Raw genomic sequence first — 11027 nt, forward strand, 5'->3', positions numbered from 1 at the left:
CATATATACTGCTTGTTGCACAAACGGTCCTACTTTTCCATTACCCTAATCAGCAGTTACACATAAGGAGTGAGTGCAGGTTTTTAAAAAAAAAAAAACATAAAACAAGACTTGAGTAATAACTACAGAACACGATTGAGGCTTCAGATGGTCACAGGTTAGGAGATCTGGGTACATCTTGAATTCAAAATCAGGGAAGTGAAAGAAGTAGACAAAAGACACACGGAACAGTTTTAAGAGAGATTAAGTGAGGGGACAAACAACAAAAGGAAAGTGGCCTGCCCCAGAACAACAGAAAAAGAGCTGGGGGCCAGACTGGCCCACCAGAGACATTGTGGTTAGTTCTAGGCAGCCCGTTGCTAAGAGGCTGTGGGTTCAGTGAGCTCAGTGATTTGAAAGTAGATGCGGAACTAGAGGAGCCAGACGGTGAAATAAGAGTTGTAAAATTGGATGTGTGCAGCAGTACAGAGATGGACAGGGTGGGACAGAAAGCACAGGGTTGCAAGTTAGAGGTTAATTCATCCCTTCACCCACAAATTGAGTGTTTGTTTTGTACCAGCTTGTGCAAGACACTGAGGATCAAGACAGACATGGAGTTTATAATCTAGAGAAAGGGCGGGCAATTAACAAGTGAAAAAAGTAGTATGAAAATTACAGATTGAGAGGCATGAAGAACCAGAATCACTGAGCCAGCAAGGGGATTGAAAGTATGTATTGGGTGGTCAGAGAGGGCTCCTCTGAAGGATGACCTAAGATGAAACCTGAAAGATGAAAAGTAGCCAATGTAAAGAGCCACAGAAACCCTAGCCGGTTTGGCTCAGTGGGTAGAGTGTCGGCCTGCGGACTAAAGGGTCCCAGGGTCCCAGGTTCAATTCCAGCCAAGGGCACATGCCCAGGTCGAGGCTCCATCCCCAGTCAGGGGCATGCAGGAGGCAGCTGATCAATGATTCTCTCTCATTGATGTTTCTATTTCTCTCTCCCTGAAATCAATTAAAAAATATATATATATATATATATATATAGAGAGAGAGAGAGAGAGAACCACAGGAAGAGTATCCTCAATGCCTAGAAGTAAGAAAGAGAGCTTACAGTCTGGAGGAGGGACATCAGAAGACAGGGGTGGTCAGGAAGCAGTGAAGAAAGGGAAGGAATTGCAGACTAGGGACAGGTGGGCATCCAGGCAATGCCAAGTTCAATAGGCCATGAGAGGACATTGGAGTAATTCTAAGGAAGATGAAAAGGAAGGCTACGCAGGGGAATAAAGTCATCCCATCCCCTTTCAAAAAGATCAGTCTTATTTGGAGAGCGAACAACGGGGACAGGAGTTGAGTCACAGACCAGCTGGACAGCTATTGCAATAGTCTTGCTCATGAGTCAGTGAACCGTGGCCCACAAACCAAATCCAGTCTGCTGCCTACTTTAGCACAGTCCGTGTGCTAAGAATTGTTTTCACGTATCACATGGAATTGACTGAGAAGTCTCCATCCCCTCCTGGTGTAGCTTGCTTTCTGAATGCCTGGTTAGGAAGTCTAGCTGTCCAACATCAGACGGCAGCTACCACATGAGTGCAGAGACTCTGAACTGTTTTTTTTTATATAATATGTTTTTTAATTGATTGATTTGAGAGACATCGACTTGTTCCACTTATTTATGCATTCATTGGTTGATTCTTGTATGTATTCTGACTGGGGATGGAACCCAAAACCTTGGCGTATCAGGACAGTCTAACCAACTGAGCTACCCAGCCAGGGCGAGACTCTGAACTATTAATGACACATATTTGACCCTCAACTGGTATCTGGCTCTCAAGACTCAGCTTTTGTTCCCTGTTCTGTGAGCTTCCTGGCCCCTTCAGTGGTGATCTACCTCCCACAGCATTTGACATGGGCCTCTGTGTTAGTGGTCACTGCTACTTGTACATCCATCTCCCCCACTAGACGATGAACAAGGATCTGGTTTTTTATTTCCTCTGCACCCAGTGCTAGCACAGGGCTGACTTGTGGCAGACAGGCCATGCTAGTCCATGTAGCAACGCCACCTTGCCCTGTCCATATCCCCTCAGCACTCACTGTTCCACAGATGGTGCAATGAAGTTTGCATCCCCCCAAATTCATAGGTTGAAGCCCCAATCCCAATGTGACGGTATTTGGAGGTGGGGCCTTTGGGAGGTGATTAGGTCATGAGGTTGGAGCCCTTGGGAATGGGATTAGAGCCCTTATAGGAAGAAGCCAGAGACCTTGTGCTCTTTCCACCACATGTGGGGACACAAAGAGAAGTCAGTGGTAGTCTGCAACCCGGAAGAGGGCCCTTGCTAGAACCCAACCATTCTGGCTCTCTGATCTCAGACTTCCAGCCTGTGAGAAAGAAATTTCTATTGTTTACAGTCTTTCCAGTCAATGGTACTTGGTTACAGCAGCCCAAGCTAAGACAGATGGCTTCTTATAAAAAACCTTAGAACTGCGTGAAGCTTTTATCTGGCTGCAGGGTAGGCCAACGTTCCATGGAGTTAATTCCCTTGGAGGCAACGCTTGGCCAATGAAATACAGTGGCTGAATAACCCAGTTTACTCACCCCTCAGGTGGTACAGCTCAGGTGGTATATAGCTGCCCAGAGCTCCCCAGCTGACTGAGGCCCAGCGGCAACCTGCTGAATTGGCTTTCTTCTCTTCCCTGTTTCACCTCCCCAGGACAATGTCAGTAATAAGCCACTGTCTCAGGGTCTACTTCCGGGACAGTTGGAGAGATGGTTCATTGGATGGATGGATGAGGTTGGTTAGCAGCAAAGAAAGAAATGGAAGCCAGTTTGTCTGCTATCCCCTGTTACATTCTGTTGCTTCCCCAGTGAGTCTAGACTATATTGGAGCACGTGCATAGCCAACAGTTCTGACACAGGAAAAAGCACTTCCTAGCTGTCCTCACCATCCTGCTATTTGTCATCCCATCCATCTGCTGTCCCCACGAAACACTCGCCCACGTGAGCTAAAATGGTACACTGGGCTTGGAATTAGTTGAGAAAACGTCAGGCCTAGAGAACAGGAGAGAACCCAAATAGCAACTGTGTGGACCATGGTGGTGGCCATGCCAATCTGCCCCTTTACATAGAAAGCAGGACTCTTGGAGCCCAGGAGGCCTCTCTAAAGGAATTAGTAGATAGCCGGGGGTGCAGGACAAGCCTGGGAGTCATTAGAAGCTGGGCCAGTGCCCTCCATCATGCCCTCCCTGGTACGTGGTGCTCTTCACTCCTTCTTCTAGCTGGCTTTGCATCAGCTACTTCTTCTTGCCCCCTCTTTGGGAATACAGGCAATCTTCCAAACACAGAGCTGGATTTGTTTAAAGTTGCCAGTTATTTTCAAATGTTTATCTGTTAGCTCTCCAATCAGTCTTCCATGTAGCAGGAGTTCAATAAAAGTGTGTGGATGTTGATGCTACGGTCAGTTGCAGGATGTTCCTTACAAAAAGAACAGTGTGTGCCCCTGAGAGCTGGGGATTAGATTACTTTTCTCAGAGGGAAAGGATCGTTCTATCACCAAGGCTATTTTGATCTTAGAAGAGTGGATATTTCTATATTTGCTCATTGAGTGTTTATTAGGCACTGTCCTAAGATCTGGGAATAAAGCAGTGAGCAGAACCAATAAATTTCCTCATCTCACAGAGATCACAGTCCAGTGGGAGAGATGGACAGTAAACACATGCATGTTAAATGTCAGGGAAGTTTAAGTTATGTGAAGAAAGACAAAACAAAGCAAAGAAAACAAAGAAGAGGGTATAGTCTGCGCTGGTCAGGGAAAGCATTCCAGTGATGTACTGCTGCATGAGAAAACACCTCAAAACTAGTTGATTAAAACAATTGCTTTATTGTCTCTCAAATTCCAGTACTGTCTGGGCTCATCTAGGTGGTTCTGCTCTTCACAGATTTCTGTGGGGCTGCAGGGTCCCATAGCCTGACTGGGCCGGAGTGTCCAGGATGACTCATCCACATGCCTGGTGTGCTGGCAGGGAGGGTGAGGAGGCTGGGCTCCTCTCTCCAAGTAGTCCCGGGACCTTTCCCTCTCCAGGTGGCCTGTCCATGTGGCTTCTCCCATGGCCTTTCCAGCAGAGCAGTCAGACTGAGACAGGCCAGTAAGTCAGGAAAAACGGAATCGGGAAAGTGAGACCAAGTAGTTAAACAGCAGCTTGCAGCCAAATAGAAAATCAAGATGCCAAGCGGGCCAAAACCGGTTTGGCTCAGTGGATAGAGCGTCGGCCTGCGGACTGAAGGGTCCCAGGTTCGATTCCGGTCAAGGGCATGTACCTTGGTTGTGGGCACATCCCCAGTGGGGAGATGGGCAGGAGGCAGCTGGTCAATGTTTCTCTCTCATCGATGTTTCTGACTCTCTATCTCTCTCCTTTCCTCTCTGTAAAAACTCAATAAAATATATTTAAAAAAAAAAAAAGATGCCAAGCGGGTTCAGCCATCTTCCCTAAACCAGGGACACTTAAGAATAAATGGTTTGCACTTCCGCTCCCCAACCAGAGGGTAAATAGCTTAAATCACCCTACTCGGGGAGACCCCAGAAATCCAATTAGTGCCATTTGCCAACCATACCCAAGGACAGATAAGAGAATTACCCCCATTTTGATACATCAGCATAATACTGATGAATATTCTATTGCTATCCTCTCCCAAGATCCCCCTAAATGCCCAGTCTTTACTTTATTTACTCTTTATTATTATTATTAATCCTCACCTAGATATTTTTCCATTGATTTTTAGAGAGAGAGAAAGACAAAGAGAAGGACACATGGATGTGAAAGACACATATTGGCTGGTTGCCTCATACATGCACCCTGGGACCCTTCAGTCCGTGGGCAGAAGCTCTATCCACTGAGCCAAACTGGCTAGGGCAATGCCCAGCCTTTGAAACCCCTCAAAATGAAGGTCAAAGGCACTCTCTCCCTCCCAGGAGTGCACCCGGGCTCCTCCCACCCCACACTTCCCTCCCCCACAGGCATGCATCTCCTAAACTCTAAGGGACCCCACAAGGTTTGCAACCAGGACAGCAATGGACAGTGATAGTTTATCCCAGGCAAACCCCTTGAGCCTGTCCCCCAAGGCCCCTTTTCCTTTGATTTCTTAGGGAGCTAAAGCAGACCAGCCTAGGCTCATTTCCCCAGCTCTTTCTTGTTTCACTGTCCCCCACTTTAATAAATGCCCTCTCAGCCAAACCAGCGTGGCTCAGTGGTTGAGCATCGGCCCATGACCCAGGAGGTCACAGTTCAATTCCCAGGCAGGGCACATGCCTGGGTTGTGGGCTGGATCCCCATTGGGGTGCATGTAGGAGGCAGCAATCAATGATTCTCTCTCATCATTAATGTTTCCATCTTTCTCTCCCTCTCCCTTCCTCTCTGACATCAATAAAAATATTTTTTTAAAAAAGAGGACACTCAAAGGCCCTGAGAGAGGAATGTGCTTGGGATGTGTGAGGAAAGCAGAGCCCACTGCGGCTGGAGCTGAGTAGTGAGTGGTGAGGTCAGGAGGCAGCCAGGGCCACATCCCCTCAGTGCTGCAGGCCACGGAAAGGAAGGATCCAGGAGTTATTCTTAGTGCGATGGGAAGCCCTGGATTTGCCAGGATTCACAATAGCCACCTGACCTGGGTGCTGCTGGATCCTGAGCCTGAGGTGGAGACACCCCCTCCTGTTCTCATTAAGGCCTCCAGGACCACCCTGTTTGCAGCTCCTCTCCTTCGAACTCTCCATGCACCTTCTCTGCTTGATGATTTCCCACAGCTCTTAGCACCACTCACATTCTCATATTTTACTAGGTTTTCTTATCTGTTGTCTACCTTCTCCCTCTAGACCAATGATGGCGAACCTTTTGAGCTTGGCGTGTCAGCATTTGAAAAACCCTAACTTAACTCTGGTGCCGTGTCACATATAGAAATTTTTTGTTATTTGCAACCATAGTAAAACAAAGACTTACATTCTTGATATTTATTTTATATATTTAAATGCCATTTAACAAAGAAAAATCAACCAAGAAAATGAGTTCACATGTCACCTCTGACACGCGTGTCATAGGTTCGCCATCACTGCTCTAGAAGATACACTCAAAACTGGCAGGGATTTTTGTCTGTTTTGTCTGTAGGCCCACAACTAATATTTGTTGTAGGAATGAGCTAATCAGTCACTGTAGCCCCTGCTGGGTCTCACACAATGCTTGGGACACATGGGAGGGTGTGCCTAGTAAATACTGCACGACTAATTAAACTGGCAACAAAATAACTTTTATAGTTTCATTTCTCTTACCCACAAGTTACCTTCCAGTAAGCAGTTATCCAGGGAAAATGAAGAAACAAGCCTTCAAAGCAGAAAGTAGTGACTAATGGTCACAGGACAGGCCCTCCCTTCGCTTGCAGTCCCAGTGTGCTCCTTTAAAGCCCTGCATTAAAAGAGGAGAGGCTGCGATAAAATAAGGCGGAAAGTGACTGGAAATTGAAATGCAAAGGAAGGTGCAGAACACATTGATTGGCCTGCGGGGCACAATGCCCCACAGGGCCTTGCAGAAGCCATGCCTACAAATGGGTGTGACCACAGGCAATATTTACGATGATGACTAATCACTTTTAACAGCAGATGGGATTTATTGTCCTCTGTTTAAGATGAGGAAGTACACATATGTAAGAAAGATTTTCATTCACAGCAAAGAGCAGGCACCCAGCCAGGGACAGAAAACACCTCTCAAAGGGTGGTAGCCCTCACCTCCATCCCCTATCCCGTACCTCCTTTCCTATGACAGCGCCTTCCATTCTTCATGTAGGTCCCAGCCTCATGGCATCTTGCTTTCTGTGGTTCAGCAACCGCTGGACTTCCCCTCTTCACCTCACACCCTGTCCCGGAACTCCCCCCTCCCAGTCAGTGGTCCTTGTGCTTACCAGACACTTGGAAGTCTCCTAATGGACTTGAAAGATTCAAACTACAATTCCTCATCCCATCCTTCCCCCAACCCAGCTCCTCTGGCAGAGCAACTCTTCCAGTTGCTCAGTCCAAAAGCTTTGGAGCCATTTTTTTCCCCTCTTTATTTTATTTATTTTTTGATTACCATTTATTTCCCCTATATGGAGCCATTCTTGACTCCTCTCTTTTTCTCATAACCAGGGTGACCATGTCACTCACTATACAAACTGCAACTGTTCCAAACAAATAAGGTTGTATGGTCTGTCCACTAACCCACATCCAGTTCATCAACAAAAAACAGAGCTATTTTTTTAAAAAAAATATATCCAGCATCCGGCCATTCTCATCACCTCTTGTGTTATCACACTGGCCCAAGCATTCATGGTGTTCTGACTGTATTTTTGCAATGGCTTCCTAGCTGGTCTCCCCGATTCCACCCAAATCTGTTCCCACAGCAGCAGCAACAAGTCCATTAAAACGTAAGTGAGATCATGTTACTCCTCTGCTCAAAACTCTCAATGGTTTGCCAACTCATTCAGAAGAATAGCCTGCACTGGCGACCTGCTCCCCAGGACCTCTGGCCTCATCTACACTCTCCCCTTCTCTTCTCACTCCGCTAAAGCTACGCTTGTCCTCCTGCTCTTTATAGTCCAATATACCCCTACTTCCTGGCCTTTGCCTTTGCTGTTCCCCTGCCTGGGACACTTCCCCAGATAACCACAGGACTTAGTCCTCACTTCCTTCAGGCCTTACATCCCTGACTCCCTATATAAATGCACACAATTTCCACTGACCTCACATATCCATCCTCATCCCAGCCCTCCTTGGCTTAGGTGAAAGATTCTATTTTCTAAAACTGGCCATAACAATTTGCCTGGCCCTATTGGTGATACAGCCTCCACCTGACTCTCCTAGGACCTTCTCCCTTGGAACCCATCACATCAGAGGAAGCCCAGACTAGCTCACACAGAGAGACCATACGGGGAGCCCCATGTGGAGAAGAGTCTAGACCAGTGATGGTGAACCTATGACATGCGTGTCAGAGGTGACACGTGTGTCAGAGGTGAAACGCGAACTCATTTTTTTGGTTGATTTTTCTTTGTTAAATGGCATTTAAATATATAAAATAAAAATCAAAAATATAAGTCTTTGTTTTACTATGGTTGCAAATACCAAAAAATTTCTATATGTGACACGGCACCAGAGTTAAGTTAGGGTTTTTGAAATGCTGACACGCTGAGCTCAAAAGGTTCGCCATCACTGGTCTAGACTCCAGCCAACAGCCAGCATTAACCACCAAATGCATGAGTGAACAAGCCTTCAGATGGTTAGAAAGCCCCAGCCTTCAATTCTTCTAGCTGAGGCCCCAGACATCATGGAGAAGAGGAAAGCCATGCCCTGGGCCTCTGTGTGGTGACCTGTCCGAATTCCTGACCCACAGAACCCCTGAGCTTTGGCACGATTTGTTACAGTCAGAGTCAGTGGAACACTGATGTGATTTCTCTCTATAGTAGCTAACACAGTCTATGTTTACTTATTTCTTGTCTGTCTCTCCCCCAAGAGAATGGGAAACCTGGTGAGCAGGGACTTGGGTCTGCTTTTTCCGGGCCTCAGTATCTGGGGAAATACATGCCACAAAGGGGGTGCTCAGCACATATTCATTGAACAAATAAATCTAATTAAAGAAAACTGCTTCTCACTGCAATTCACAACACCTGCTGCGGCACGTGAACTTTTCCTATAGAAAGCATTCTCTGGTGTTTTTTGGACCTGCTTCCCGTTAAAAAATATCTCTTGGCAACCATCTGGAAAATGACAAAGTTGGAGCCATACCTCCCACCATATACCAGGAAGTAGTTCAAATGGATCAAAGATTTATACATGATCAAATGAAACCATTAAAGCTCTAGAAGAAGGCATGACTGAATTCGGATATAACGTTGGAGTGAGAAGGCCTTTCTAACTGCAACTCGATCTCCAGCAGCCATCAAAGAAAAAGATGAATGGATTCGAACGTCATAAAAAATCACAAAACTTCTGCTTGGCCAAAAACAAACCAGCATGAGCAAAATTGAAAGATAATCTGGGAAGGGGGGAAAAAAGATAATGATCATCTGGGAGCTAAACTTCCTAATACATTTAATTAAATAAATAAACTCCTAGAAGTTGGGCAGGAAACAAAAAGGCCAATAACCCAGTAGACACATGGACATTCAGACAGTTCTCAGAACAGGGAACTACAAATGGTCCTTGATCATAGCAGAGACGTACAACCTCTTTCTCTCACACATAGTAAGAGAATGTATAATAAAACTATCCTGAGCCCTAGCCGGTTGCTCAATGGTTAGAGTGTCAGCCTACAAGACCAACGGGTCTGGGTTTGATTCCCAATCAAGGGCATGTACCTGGTTGGAGGCAACCAATTGATGTGTGTCTCTCTCACATCGATGATTCATTCTCTCTCTCTCTCTCTCTTTCTCTCTCTCTCCCCCCCTTCCAGTCTCTCTAAAAATCAATGTGGGGAGGGGGTGGGTGGGAGGAGGGGGAATATCACTGGGTGAGGATTAACCAAAAAAACAACAACAAAGAAACCCCTACCCTGAGGAACGATTTCTCCCCTATCAGACTGGCCCAAATCCCAAACCATGACAGTACAACACCGGCAGAGTAGTGAGGAGAGGACCACTCTCTCCCATTGCCAGTGGGACTGCAAAGTGGTACATTTCTGGGCCAAAAAAAAAATGGGCCAAATCAATCAACACTGTGGTGGGCATACCCTTAGCCTCACAAATGCACTTCTGGGAATTTACCCCACAGACATGTTTGCATATATGTGAAGTGGCATGTATAAAGTTACTCAGTGTAGCATTCTTCATACTAGCAAAACATTGGAAATAACATAAATATCCATAAGCAGAAGACAGATAGTCTCAATTATGGTATAGTCATACAACACAACACCAGATCGCTATAAAGAAGAATGAGAATACTTCTTTGTTTTATTATGAAAAGAACTGCTAAATATATTTTTTAAAGAAAAATGCAAGGCTCCAAATAATATGCATAATGCTATCTGCTAATTGAAAATAAAAACAGTAGAGAACAAGGATAGATATATTATATTTGCTTACATATGAGTAAAGAAACTCAAGAAAGTTCTATAAGAAGCTAACAGTTGTTGGCTATTACAGAGAAGGGCTTGGCAGATGAGAAACAGATTTGGAGGGAAGATATTTTTTCTATATACATTTTAATATTTTTTTTTACCTCTCCCACACAAATACCACATAATTTGCAATAAGTGATTCACTCCTTTAGCATCAAAAGAGGTCCCCTCTCAAAATGTAAATATTCCATGGAGAAGTAGCCAGAGCTTATGGACCTCAATCTTTTTCACCCTTCAGAACCCATTCCTGTGATTTCTCTCCCTCACCTTGGAAACCTCCAAGTGAATCAGCCCCCAGCTGCTTAGAACACTGGCTCTAAACAGACTGGTGGTCATGCCTTTTCCCCTCCCTCCCAGCGGTAACCACAGCAGCCAATGACTTGCCCCTGGCCTCAAGGTGAGTCAGTGTTTATGATGCCATTCACACTGCAGAGCTTTCCCTAATATCAGGCCGAGGTTAGACTGCAATTGAACCCACAGCTTTGCTTAGTTTCTTCCTCTATTGTACCTTGTTCCTCTTACCTCCTTATTGGTTTATCCCTAGAGCCTCCCCCAATAAATCACTTACCTCAGACTCTCTCAGGCACTCCTTGTAGGAACTCAACCTAAAACATCAACCAAAACTTCCAGTCAAGATGGCGGTGAAGGTAAATGCGGTCCTCGCCTCCTGCCACAACCACATCAAAATTACAGAACAATCATCATTCAGAACCATCTGAAACCTGGCTGAATGGAAGTCCTACAACTAGGGACTTTAAGAAGACACATGGAGACTGGTAGGAAGGGCAGAGATGCTGAATGGGCTGGTCCCACACCCACATGTAGCCGATAAAAATTGGGAGGAATATCTCGCCTGCAGAGGTCCCCCAGCCCAGGATTTCAGTGGCAAGAAGAGAAATACCCATAACTTCTGGCTGTAAAAACCAG

The sequence above is a fragment of the Myotis davidii genome, unplaced genomic scaffold, assembly GCF_000327345.1.
Source record: "Myotis davidii unplaced genomic scaffold, ASM32734v1 scaffold608, whole genome shotgun sequence".
In the NCBI taxonomy this organism is placed as follows: Eukaryota; Metazoa; Chordata; class Mammalia; order Chiroptera; family Vespertilionidae; genus Myotis; species Myotis davidii.